Consider the following 14,316-nt stretch of genomic DNA (forward strand, 5'->3'; position numbering starts at 1 on the left):
AAGAAATAAAAAACATCCATTTTTCTTGTTCCAGAACAAGACAGCATAGAACCACTCTTTCTCCCCTCTAAATACTACTAGATGCCCTGAAAATTATAATAGGCAATGCTAAAAGGATTTGAATGCTGGAAAGAACAAGATAAACTGGCTAGGAACTATATGACTTGAGGAAGTGACACCATGGAGATGTCCCTAGGTTTTATTTTTATTTCTCATTTACTTCTGGACTGGACACTGGAGAAACCTACCCAGAACTGTACATAGGCATAAACATAAATTCTGAGAAAAGCCTTAACTCTGCCCAAAGGATCAGGAAATAAGAAGTCTAACAAAGACCTAGTGAGAATCCTCCATCCTCATTCTATAACCAGGGCACTGGTAAGCTGGCCAAGCCACCAACAGCAGTAGCAAAGTCCTGGGCCATACAGCCACATCTATACCACCAGAACACTGGTGGGCAGCTCAACCCATCAAGAAGATATTGCAATCCTAAATGTGTATACATCAAAAAACAGAGCTTCAAAATATATAAAGTAAAAACTGAGAGCTAAAAGAAGATAGACGAATCCATGATTATAGTTGGAAAATTTAACACCCACTCAGAAATTGATAGAATTACTCGACAGAAAATCAGTAAGAATATAGGGAAACCAAACACGACAGTGAGTGGGAGAAGTGGGGTCTAGTAGAGGGAGCACTATGTCTGTGGAAGTCTCCGAGGCAGCCTCTGTGGAGGAGCAGAAGGAAATGAAGATACAGTGACTAGTTCAGAGAAAGCTGAAGAAGCAAAATTAAAAGCAAGATATCCTCATCTGGGACAAATGCCTGGAGGTTCAGATTTCTTAAGGAAACGATTGCAGAAAAGGCAAAAATATTTTGATTCTGGGGACTACAACATGACTAAAGCAAAAATGAAGAACGAACAACTTCCTACTGCAGCTCCGGATAAGACGGAGGTCACGGGTGACCACATTCCCACTCCAGAGGACCTTCCTCAACGGAAACCATCCATTGTTGCCAGCAAGCTGGCCGGTTGAAAGAACTGAACTGCATGAATCTGCTAATTCCCATTATTTCTCCTTAATATGTTACTTACCTACTTTTTATTTCCTTTCATTCACTCAGTCATTTGAGACTGACAGCTTTGTAGGTAGCGGTAGTGTGTGCTGCTATTGTGGAATATACGTGTGTAGAGTTTTTGATTAGTTTAACAGCGCACTGGTGAAGAGGACGTGTTAGAGCAAAACAAGTAAGTAATCTACTTGAAAATAATTGTATATATATTACCTAACTCCTAGTTTAGTACTAGTTCTAACAAGTAACAAGCAAGTTTTAAAATTTTAATGTTTTGGTTTTCATTACTTCATCTTAATTACAGCTTTGTATGTTACTCGTAGTTAATATAATCTCTATTGTATTGATTTCTTATGTATTTTGGATTTTGTAAAACAGAAGTTTAAGACCACAAGTTAGAAGAAAGGTCACATATTTCAAACACTACTAGATGGGGCTCCAAAAGATTTCTCTCTCTGTGCTTGAACTTGAACGGCCTTAAACCTATTTCCGCTTTAACAGTAGAATTTTACTTGGGCAATATTTGCCCATTTTGGTGTAACTTATGTGACTCTAGTGCTTAACAGCTGCCGTTGAAGCTAATATTCTTATTCAGTTCTGTAAAGTTAAAATACCTTTTGTTGTTGAAGATATGAATAAACTATGCATGTGCATTGACTGTTGAATTCACTTTTGTGTCATTTTTGTAAATACAATAGTTTTGCACAAAAAAATAAAAAAATAGGGAAACTGAAAAACATCATCAATCAATAGAACCCAATTGATGTTTATAGAACATGCCATTCACAGTAGGGTGTGAAACACATATTTCTCAAATGTTCATGAAATATTCACCAAGATTGACCATATTTTGAGTCACAAAACAAACCTGAACAAATTTAAAAGACATGAAATCATACAGAATAAATTATCTGACCATAATGGAATCAAACTAGAAATAAATAATAGAAAAACATACACAATAATTTTCAAACACTTGAAAACTAAACAACACACATCTTAATAGTCCAAAGGTCAAAGTCAAAATTTCAAAGAAAATAAAAAAGTATATAGAGACCAGGCATGTTAGCTCACTCCTGTAATTCCAGCATCCTTGGAGGTCAAGGCAGGAGGATTCATTGAGCCTAGGAGTTCAAGCCCAGCCTAGGCAACAAAGTGACACGTCGTCTCTACAAAAAAATCAAAAAATTAGCCAGGTGTGGTGATGTGGGCCTGTGGTCCCAGCTGCATGTGAGGCTGAGGCAGAAGGATCACTTGAGCTCAGGAGGTCAAGGCTGCAGTGAGCCAAGGTCACACCACTGCACTCCAGCCTGGGTGGCAGACTATGGCCCTGTCTCAAAAAATAAACACATAAATAAAAATTTTAGAAGTACATAGAACTGAGTGAAAATGAAAACACAATATATCAAAATTTCTGAGATACATGTAAAGCAATGCTAAGAGAAAAATTTAGCACACTAAGTGCTTAGATTAGAGAAAGATCTCAGATTAATAATTTCAGTTTTTACTTCAAGAGACTAGGCAAAGAAGAGAAAAATAAGCCCAAATCAAGCAGAAGGAAGGGAATAATAAAGATGAGGGCAGAAATCCACGGAATTGAAAACACAAAAACATAGAAAATTAGTGAAACAAAAAGCTGGCTCTCCTAAAAAAAAAAATTCATTGAGATTGATAAACTTCTAGCAATATTTTAAAACTCTAGCCTGGGAACTGGAATTTTTAAAAAATTCCCTAAGGGATTCTAATGTGCGTCCAAAGTTGAGACCTACTGGTAAGGTCATCAGGCCTGTTGACTTGCTCCTTGGCCTGATGAGAGAAGAGATTTGCATACACAAAAAACATTGTATATATCCAACGGTTTCACCATTAACAAAATACTGAGCCTGGCCAGGTGCGGTGGCTCACACCTGTAATCCCAGCACTTTGGGAGGCCGAGGAGGGGGAATCTCTTGAGATCAGGAGTTCGAGACCATCCTGGGTAACATGGTGAAACCCCATCTCTACTAAAAATACAAAAATTAGCTGGGCATGGTGGCGCGTGCCTGTAGTCCCAGCTACTCGGGACTCAGGAGGCCGAGGCAGGAGAATCGCTTGAATCCAGGAGGTGGAGGTTGCAGTGAGCTGAGATCACACCACTGCACTATAACCTGGCAACAGAGCAAGACTCCATCACAAAAAAAAAAAAAAAGAAAAAGAAAATACTGAGCCTTCCCCATAGACATGATACCAATTAAATTCTATATTGTATGGTAACACAGTTTATCTCTGGCCTGCATTTTTTTATTGTAAAATGGGGATGATAATACTTACCTTGAATGACTATTGTGAAGATTGAATAAGTGATATGTACAAAATGTCCAGCCCAGTGCCTGACAGATAAATGTTTTTGGCTGCCTAGTAGTGGAAACCCCAACACAATGGACAATTGTTGTCTCACAGAAGAGTAGCCCTGAAGGTTAACCTCAAAGATGCAGGATCTTTCCATCTGGGCTCCTCCATCCTCAGCAGGTCAAGATTTAACTCTTAGGTTTGCAAAACATCATCAAAACCAGCCAGGACAATACTGGCCTGAAGAACAAATCTTTCCTCCCTTGTACTGCCTGCATCAAAATCCTGCCCCAAACTACCCAGCTGTCTGTCTCATTGGCTAGAATGGAATCCACCTTATTTTTAAATCATTCCCTAGGAAGGGGGATGATGTCACCATAAATAGCTTAAAAGAGAGGGAGGCTTTTTAAAAAATATGATAGTCTCGGAGATTGGGAGTGAATTGTTTGGGGGTTGGCACCTGGCCATAGGTGAATTTTAAAGCTCTGAGGAGATTTTAATATACATCCATGGCCGAGAACCACTGGCTTTCATGCCTATTAATACCATCATAGCTCAGTTGGTGAGAGAGAGACTGCAGTGAACTGCCTGCACTAGCCGCCACAGTGGCTTCATGTTAGAGCCTCCCATCCTGGAAGAGTGGGTACTGACTTAGAGCTTTGCTGCTCAAAGTGAAGTTCATGGACCAGCAACATCAGCATCACCACAGAGCTTGTTTGAAATGCAGAATCTCAGCCAGGCGTGGTGGCTCACACCTGTCATCCCAGCACTTTGGGAAGCCGAGGAGGCGGATCACTGGAGCCCAGGCGGATCACTTTGAGACCAGCCTGGGCAATATAGTGAGACCTCATCTTTAAAAACAATTAAAAAATTAGCCGAGTGTGGTGGCATGCACTGCACCTGGTCTCAGCCACTTGGGAGGCTGAGGTAGAAGGATCTCTTGGGCCTGGGAGATTAAGGCTACAATGAACTATGATTGCACCAGTACACACCAGCCTGGGCAACAGAGAGAAACTGTCTCAAAGCAACAACAACAGAAATCCAGATACTTGATCCCCAACCCAGATCTACTGAAATCAGAGTCTGAATTTTCACAAAATCTTCAAATGATTCTCATGGCCATTTAAAGATGAGAATCACTGGTATAAAAGACGCTTTCGTAGAATTTTGGTGTTGCATCTCACTTGTCCGAACCTTACAATTACAACACAAATCGTTTCTACATCTTACCTCCCATAACTCCCTGGGTTCATCTAACCATGACTTCTAATGCCTCACTGCCTAGGGGCAGTCACTCTGACCTCTCTTAGCCTGTCTGCCTCTATCTCACTTTGAGAGGTAGACATAACCAATCCTTCTAGGCATCCAACATGAGACTCCACCAGGGGGTGGATGTCATGTGGTTATTGTCTCAATAATCATGTGACACTACCTACCACAGGTCAAAATACCTATGAGATGCTTTGAAGAGTCAGAACTGAATAGCACATTGTATTTGTCAGGGTTTTCTAGAGGGACAGAACTAATAGGATAGATGTATATATGAAGTTTATTAATGAGTATTGACTCACACGATTACAAGATGAAGTCCCACAACAGGCCACGTGCAAGCTGAGGAGCAAGGAAGCCAGTCCAAGTCCAAAAACCTCAAAAGTAGGGAAGCTGGCAATGCAGCCTTCAGTCTGTGGCTGAAGGCCTGAGAACACCTGCAAATCACTGGTGTAAGTTCAAGAGTCTATAAGGTGAAGAACTTGGAGTATGATGTTCAAGGGCAGAAAGCATCCAGCACAGGAGAAAGATGAAGGCTGGATGACTCAGCAAGTCTAGTCCTTCCAACTTCTGCCTTCTTTATTCTACGGCGCTGGCAGCTGATTAGATTCGGGGTGGGTCTGTCTCTGATAGTCCACTGACTCAAATGTTCATCTCCTTTGGCAAGACCTCCACAGACACACCCAGGAAAAATACTTTGCACCCTTCAGTCCAATCAAGGTGACACACAGGGCCCTTCTCTCTAAGCTTAAAAAGTAGAAGAGCCAGATACAAAAACACAAAAACAACAACATATTTATAGCACTTTAAGCCTACAAGGTGCCTTTGTCCTTGCAACAACAGGCTCAGAGAAGGTCTTCAGTTACTCAGCACCATGCGGCTGGGTGGATGGTAAAGTTGGACTTTGGAATCAGGACTTTTTACTTCAAACTAAGATTGTCAGATAAAATATAGAATTCCCAGCCAGGTTTATTATTATTATTATTATTATTATTATTATTATTATTATTATTATTTGAGATGGAGTTTCACTCTTGTCACCCAGGCTGGAGTGCAATGGAGTGATCTCAGCTAACTGCAACCTCCAGCTCCTGGGTTCAAGTGATTCTTCTGCTTTAGCCTCCCAAGTAGCTGAGATTACAGGTGCCCACCACCATGTCTGGATAATTTTTGGATTTTTATTTTATTTTGTGACGGAGTCTCAGAGTCTCGCTCTGTCGCCCAGGCTGGAGTGCAGTGGCGTGATCTCGGCTCACTGCAACCTCTGCCTCCCCAGTTCAAGTGATTCTCCTGCCTCAGCCTCCTGAGTAGCTGGGATTACAGGTGAAGACCACCACGCCTAGCTAATTTTTTGGGTATTTTTAATAGAGACAGGGTTTCACCATGTTGGTCAGGCTGGTCTTGAACTCCTGACCTCGTGATCCACCTTGCCTTGGCCTCCCAAAGTGCTGGGATTACAGGCTTGAGCCACCATGCCTGGCCCCCAGCTAAGTTTTATTTGTTATATCTGGAAAAACTCAATTGCAATAGCTTTGCTGAGCAACATGGGCCACAGAGGAAAGGAGATTGGTAAGTGAAACTAGCTAGCACCCTGCACATCCTGCTTCAGAAGAGAAAAGAAGGATTGAAAGTACAGTATCCAGATTTAACAAATAAAAGTTTAAGATGTCAGTTAGATTTGATTTTCAGATAAACAATGAATAAGTTTTACTATATATATATATATGTCTCAACTCTCACATGGGAAAGAGACTAGAAAAGGCTCTAAGGATAAATTCAAGGTTAATTTTCTTCAAACTAATTAAGTTATTATTGACCCAACCGTTCACCCATTCTCCATGTTTCCTGGAAGAATAGCTGGAGCACTAGCCCCTGATTGGCACTCTTGGTCTCAGGCTCCAAAAAGGCACATCCTCATAGGCCTAGATTGTTCCTTTTCCATGCTTCCTGCAGGTCAGCGAATATCCACATATCCAACATCCACATCCAGAAAAAAAGTAAATTCCCTCATGATTAACACTTTTTTTTTTTTAAGATGGAGTTTCACTCTGCCAAGGCTGGAGTGCAGTGCACTCAGCTCACTGCAACCTCCGCCTCCCGGGTTCAAGCGATCTTCCTACCTCAGCTTCCAGAGCAGCTGGAATTACAGGCACACGCCACTACACTCAGCTAATTTTTGTATTTTTGGCAGAGACGGGGTTTCACCATGTTGCCCAGGCTGGTCTCGAACTCCTGACCTCAGGTGATCTGCCTGCCTCAGGCTCCCAAAGTGCTGGGATTATAGGCTTGAGGCACTGCTCCCGGCCAGCACTTTAAAATGACTTTTTATGTTTAACTTTGTTTTTGATTTACTCATTTAATCATTCATTCAACATATTTATTGAGCACCTACTCTTTGCCAAGCTCTATGCATTGTGCCTAAGGAACAAAGAGAAGGCCCAGGACTTGCCCCAAATGAATTCCCATTTCAGGGTGGGAGACAGATGTACATGATCTTGCGATGGTGCAGAAAGAGCAGCGTCCACTATGGTGGAGAGAAGCATAGTCTCAGCTTCAGTAGAGCTTCTGGAAGAGTAGACAAGCTAAGCGAGTTGACAAGGAGCTGGCCAGGCAAACGTGGGGAAGTGGGGGCCAGCAGTGGGAAGTGCGAGAGTTGAGGAAGGTGTCCTCATAGAGCAAGTATGGAAGTAAAAGATAGGACAGGGCGAGCACAGAATCAGAAAGCCTTGGTTTGGCTTTAGTATGTCATTTACCAGTTCCAATGTGTACATGGATTTTTAAGCCTTAAGGAAAGGCTGGGAGTAGAGGGTCGGGCCCCAGCATAACATTGTCTTCTGCTGACCCTATTTCTATTCTGGGTCTTAATTTTACTGTCCATAAATAATCAGGGTTCCAAATAATCTTGAAGATTTCTTAGTTCTCATGATGGATTTTGCTTCACTCCTCTGCTCATACATTTATACACCCTTGGTGCTGAATTCAGGCTGTTTCTCCGGTTGAAGCTGCGGAAGAAGATTCTGTTTCTGCAATTACAAACAACAGTGTTATTCTTCAGGGCCACATTCTTGAGTGGAATCAAGGTACCTCCTTTACTAAAACAAGCCCCGGCTGCCTAAAAAATGCTTCTACAGTTTCAGGAAATGCAATGCAGTGAAATATACCTGCCACAATAGTCAGGACAGTTAATATACTTTGTCATTTCTCAGGTGCTAAATGGTAACTGCTGTTTTTGTTTGTTTGTTTGTTTTGTTTGTTTATTTTTGTTTTTTTAGACAAAGTTGCACTCTTTTTGCCCAGGCTGGAGTACAGTGGAGCAATCTCGGCTCACTGCAACCTCTGCCTTCCAGTTTCAAGCAATTCTCCTGCCTCAGCCTCTCAAGTAGCAGGGATCACAGGCGCATACCACCACACCTGACTAATTTTTGTATTTTTAGTAAAGACAGGGTTTCGCCATGTTGACCAGGCTGGTCTCAAACTCCTGATCTCGTGATGCGCCCGCCTCAGCCTCCCAAAGTGCTGGGATTACAGGCGTGAGCCACCGTGCCCAGCCATTAACCAGTGTTTTGAAGAAGAAACAGCCCTTTCAACAAAAGGTCAAGTTGCTTCTTAAAAATTATGTTATTTTTTGTGTGTGAGACTAATAGCTATAATTCTGAGAAACTATTTGATACAACACAGATATGAGTTTATGTGCTGTGAAAACAGAAACAAAACCACATAATTGAGCAGGGCCCCAAAATCCTGTGGTCTACAATAAAAAAATGGTGTCAGAGGTCCTGTCTGATCAACATAAATTAAATTAATGTATTTCTGGGCCCCTGGTACCTTTACGGCCTGAAAGAAAGGTAGGATGGTAGAGTTGCAAACCTCATGTTTTAGCCTGAGAAATCATGGATTGGAACACAGCTCTGGGCAGCCATGGCATGGCCTCAGGGGTGGTATTCGACCTTCTGTGCCTCAGTTTCTTCATAGGCCAAGGAGAGATAAGATCAACTACTTTGTAGAATAACTGAAAAAATGAGAGACATTTGCAAAACACATAGAATAACTCTTGGCAGACATTCATTTCTAAATAAAGAACAACTCATTCCTAAATTAGGATCGTATCCCTAAGTATCCAGTGAATGAAATTGTTTTTGAGCGGACCTTTGAAATTGCTATACCTCCCAACAAACTCCTGTAGCTTTGAGATAAGACATGAGCTCTGAACTTTTCTTTTACCCTTAGCTGCATCTAATTCTTTATGGTATCTTCAACAATGGACAGGCTGCTTTACATTAATTCTTAGGAAATGTTCACCCAGGTTCTCTGTACATTAAGATAAACATGAATCTTCAACATCTCATTCATGTTAGAGAATAGAAACATCTCACTAAGGCTGCGGGATGGAATGAAAATGAAAATGAACGAATTTGACCAGTCATTTAGCAGCCTGCAGAAAACGTCTCCCTAAGGACAATGCTGAGCAGAAGTTTCAAAGTTATAGAGTGTTTTCTTGTGTTAAGGAGTTTTTCTATGGAGAAGAGACAGAAGGAGCTCAACAATTGCTCCTTTAACTTGATTTTCTAATTTTAGTTTGCATATCCCTAGGGCAGTTCAGGCAGAGTTCTTCATATAAATCTTAGCTGGAAGAAGACCTCTAGGGTCAATTCCTCCTGGAGATGGATGATATCTCAGCTTCATTCTTAGATCTGCTGGGAGGAAAAAGTCTCTTGGATTAAACATATGTACCCCTATAAATATAAATACCCCTGGAAGATAACTTTATCATACACATAGAAGACAATAAAAGGAATTTTATTTGGGGTAGGGTACAAACATGAGAACATGAAGGACCAGGGAGAAAAGTCACTGTGAAGATATTGAAGAGAGGCTCTAAAAGATCAGAGTTAGAGGAAGTAAACTTTTAGTCCACTACAATATTTGTGTGTCTTGGGGAAACATTTTGAAGCTGCAATTCCTACCACCTATCCTCCGATCACCAAGAAGATTCTGAGTTAAACAGCTTTGAGAAGCATCTTGCCTTGCAAAATTTGTTCTTTGGGATTTGGGGATACAGAATAAAAAGTAAATGGGGATAAGACAAGAGGCCTAAAGTTTAGGTCGGAAGGGATGTTTTTCATGCTATTTTGAAAAGAGAGCTGTCAGTGCAGCTACAAAAAGTATGGCAATTGATGGAACAGAAAATCAGTTTTTGAATAAGTCTTCATGTCCGGGCACGGTGGCTCACACCTGTAATCCTAGCACTTTGGGAGGCCAAGGCGGGTGGATCACTTGAGGTCAAGAGTTCGAGACCAGCCTGGCCAACATGGTGAACCCCCGTCTCTACTAAAAATACAAAAATTAGCCAGGCATGGTGTTGTGTGCCTGTAATCCCAGCTACCCAGGAGGCTGAGGCAGGAGAATTGCTTGAACCTGGAAAGCAGAGGTTGTAGTAAGCCAAGATCGAGCCACTGCACTCCAGCCTAGGTGACAGAGAGAGACCTTGTCTCAAAAAATAATAATAATAATAAAATTTAAAAATAAATAAGTCTTCCTGTGATCTGTGAGTTCTGTGTCTAGTGTATGAGACATACAAGAAGGAGTAAAGTTATTTTTTATTTCATTTTTGGTGGAAGAATTATGTTTCTGAGATTTTGACAGTTTTCTAGGACTGTGCTACCTGGGCGATGGCATTCCAGTGATACTATGTGACTCATGACCAAGTGATTTTACATCTGTAGAGGTAGCTGTGGCAAAGAAGAAAGAAGGCAGGATCTGGGACAGGAGGCTTGTCTTGACCCTGTCACTGTGAGCTGTATGAGGGAGGAAAAGGCAATCCAGTCATAGGAAACAACCTCCTCTGCTTGTTTGGTCACTTCTCTAGCTGCAGGAACAGCAGCAACCTTCTCTCTTCAATTGGCTGTTGGCTGAGAGATCAGCATCAGCTAATCAATCAGTTGCCTATAACCCAAAATCAAGAGGTGTTGGGCTTTTGATATGACACGGTAATTTGTTTTTGTTTGTTTGTTTTTTGTTTTGTTTTGTTTTTTGAGACAGACCCTCACTCTGTTACCCAGGCTGGAATGCAGTGGCACCATCTTGGCTCACTGCAACCTCCACCTCCCAGGTTCAAGCAATTCTCCTGCCTCAGTCTCTTGAGTAGCTGAGATTACAGGCGCGTGCCACCATGCCCAGCTAATTTTTGTATTTTTAGTAGAGACAGGGTTTCACCATGTTGGCCAGGCTGGTCTCAAACACATGACCTCAAGTGATCCACCCTCCTCAGCTTCCCAAAGTGCAGGGATTATAGGCATGAGCCACTGCACCTGGCAAGAGGATTTTTTTAAGGCCACAGATTGAGAGAAAATACTTGCAAGACACATATCTGATAAAAGTTTTGAAACCAAAAAAATACAGAGATCAATTAAAACTCAACAATAAGAAAACAAACAATCCAGCTGGGTGCAGTGCCTCATGCCTGTAATCCCAGCACTTTGGGAGGCTGAGGCGGGCAGATCACCTGAGGTCAGGAGTTTGAGACCAGCCTGGACAACATGGTGAAACCCCGTCTCTACTAAAAATACAAAAATTAGCCAGGTGTGGCGGCGTGTGCCTGTAATCCCAGCTACTGGGGAGGCTGAGACAGGCGAATCACTTGAATCCAGGAGGCGGAGGTTGCAGTGAGCTGAGATCATGCCACTGCACTCCAGCCTGGGCAACAGGGAAAGACTCCATCTCAGAAAAAGGAAAGGAAAGGAAAGGTAAAAGGGAAAGGGAAGGAAGGGAAGGAAAGGAAAGGAAAGGGTACCAAGTGGAGGATTAATAAGTTTAGTAGTAGCATTCCATTTTAAAAAAAACTAAAATTACCTGAAGACCACAAATTAAATTAAAAAGCTATTAAGAAGTATAATGGCACATTTAAAGCACATTTAAATATACACACACACATATATACATATATGTATATGACAAGCCTGAAATTGCTACACCTGCAAGCACAAGAGGAATTATAAGTGTTCTAAAGGAAGAGCTTCCCTTTTATGTTTTTCCTGCCACCTCCACAGTACCTGGCTCCCAGACGCATAAAAGTTTATCTCAAGTTTGCAAATGCAGCAGCGTTGTTGCTTCTCTTCATTTGACTCATTATTGAAGACTTCATGATTCATTAGCACATTCTTGAGAGATCGGGCAAGGTGAAGAAATCAATGAGACTCAATGCTTGCGTTTGCTGCTTGCTAAGACAAGAGTACACTCCTAGCATGGGAGAATATTTCATGGTGTGACATTCTCATGCATTTAGATTTACAACAACTTAGCTTCATGCTCCTGAATAAACGTGCAGGTCTTCTGCATCTGAGCTACTTCCATGAGAGATTTGAGACAGTGAGTAATAGTTGAGCCAGGGCCTGAAGTTTGCACCAAACTCTTATGGATTTTGCTAAACAAGACTGTACATAAATTCGTCAAGCAGTGTACATTTGAAATGGGGAGAATGGAGTATTTTCAGTTAGTTGTATTTGTAAATGTTTTCTAGGCTAGCCTAAAAGTTCTTTGAACATATCCATTATGTTTTATTAATAACATTTCATTCATTTTATTTAATGGAGATTTGGCCATTAGAGAAACATATTCTGAAAGGAGTAAAGTAGGTTAGGTCTGTGATATGGTTTGGCTGTGTCCCCACTCAAATCTCATCTTGAATTGTAATCCCCATAATCCCCAGATGTCTAGAGAGAGACCTGGTGGGAGGTGATTGGATCATGGGGATGGTTTCCCCCATGCTGTTCTTGTGATAGTGAGTTCTCACAAGATTTGATGGTTTTTTTGTTTTGTTTTGTTTTGTTTTGAGACGGAATCTCGCTGTGTTGCCCAGGCTGCAGTGCAGTGGTGCGATCTTGGCTTAACGCAAGCTCTGCCTCCCGGGTTCACACCATTCTCCCACCTCAGCCTCCCGAGTAGCTGGGACCACAGCGCCTGCCACCATGCTGCGCTACTTTTTTTTTTTTTTTTTTGTATTTTTAGTAGAGACGAGGTTTCATTGTGTTAGCCAGGATGGTCTCAATCTCCTGACCCTGTGATCTGCCCATCTCGGCCTCCCAAAGTGCTGGGATTACAGGCGTGAGCCACTGTGCCTGGCCGAGATTTGATGGTTTTTAAGGGGCTCTTCCCCCTTTGCTCCTCACTCTTTGTCTCCTGCCACCATGTGAAGAAGGTCCTTGCTTCCCCTTCTGCCATGATTGTAAGTTTCCTGAGGCCTCCCCAGCCATATGGAACTGTGAGTCAATTAAACCTCCTTCATTATAAATTACCCAGTCTTGGGTAATATCTTTATAGCAGTGTGAAAATGGACTAATACAGTCTGATACCCAGGTCTTCCAATCTCCTAAACATGTCCTAACATTTAATAAAAATTGAACCTGACAATGCTGGGCGCAGTGGCTCACGCCTGTAATCCCAGCACTTTGGGAGGCCAAGATGGGCAGATCACAAGGTCAGGAGATTGAGACCATCCTGGCTAACACGATGAAACCCTGTCTCTATTAAAAATGCAAAAAACTAGCCGGGATGGTGGCAGGCGCCTGTAGTCCCAGCTACTCGGGAGGCTGAGGCAGGAGAATGGTGTGAACCCGGGAGGCGGAGCTTGCAGTGAGCCAAGATCGAGCCACTGTACTCCAACCTGGGCGACGGAGTGAGACTCCGTCTCAAAAATAAAAAATTAAAAAATTAAACATTGAACCTGACATTTAATAAAAATTGAATTTAATAAAAATTTAGAGGAGTAGGCACAGGGGTAGCAAAGGGGAATCTTCACTGATGCAAATTGAGTTGCAAAGCTATGTTACATTTTGACTTTAGAGTCAAAATAAAACAAAACATGTGACAAAGGAAAACTGAGTTCAAAATATTGAGAAAATGAGATTGCTTGCAAAGGAATTAAGACTTCAGAAAGTTTGGCTCATGAAATAATACAACATGGAAAGAAACACACACACACAATGTTACAAAGGTCTGATCATGGTGAAAAAGAGTGGTTTTGGCTGAGCACAGTGGCTCAGGCCTATAGTCCCAGCTACTTGGGAGGCTGAGGCAGGAAGACCACTTCAGCCCAGGAGGTCGAGGTTGTAGTGAGCCAAGATCGCACCACTGCACTCCAGCCTAGGTGACGATGAGAACTTTTCTCTAAAAAAGAATTAAAAGAAAAAGTAAACACAGTGTTATCCCCCCCAGGGATTGTATCCACAAAGGCTATCCCACATCTGTAGTCATCAGCACCATGAAAGTCAAGAAGAAAGTCTGTAATTTACAAGAAGGAATTCAGGTTTAATCTTGTTCCAGGACTGGTACTACACAAAGTGATTGGGGTGGGGGGTGTTTATCTCAGAGTGCAAGGTCCCTGCTCTGTGTTATATAATTGCTAAAGCTAATGACTGGCAGAGCAGGGTGTCAGCTGCTTCCTCACATGCCTGCAGACCACTAGTCCAAAGATTCAAGTGCCCTAGTGCCAGGTGACAACCCTCAAAGCAGCCAAAAGGAAAAGCAGGGAAACCCCCAAACACTCTGAATATTGGGGCAGCATTGACAGTCTGCTGGCCCCTAGCCTTGTTCCTTCCAACACCTGAAGCCAGCCCAGGTGTTGGCTTTGCCATCTCACAAAAGTGCTGG

At 42.1% G+C, this 14,316-nt stretch overlaps 1 pseudogene; it reads left to right on the forward strand.

The window, feature by feature from the left end:
- The first annotated feature begins 662 nt into the window (after positions 1-662).
- Positions 663-1,037, forward strand: LOC129030415 (cAMP-regulated phosphoprotein 19-like; annotated as a pseudogene).
- Positions 1,038-14,316: the final 13,279 nt, after the last annotated feature.

Source organism: Pongo pygmaeus, chromosome 12, assembly GCF_028885625.2.
Source record: "Pongo pygmaeus isolate AG05252 chromosome 12, NHGRI_mPonPyg2-v2.0_pri, whole genome shotgun sequence".
Lineage (NCBI taxonomy): Eukaryota > Metazoa > Chordata > Mammalia > Primates > Hominidae > Pongo > Pongo pygmaeus.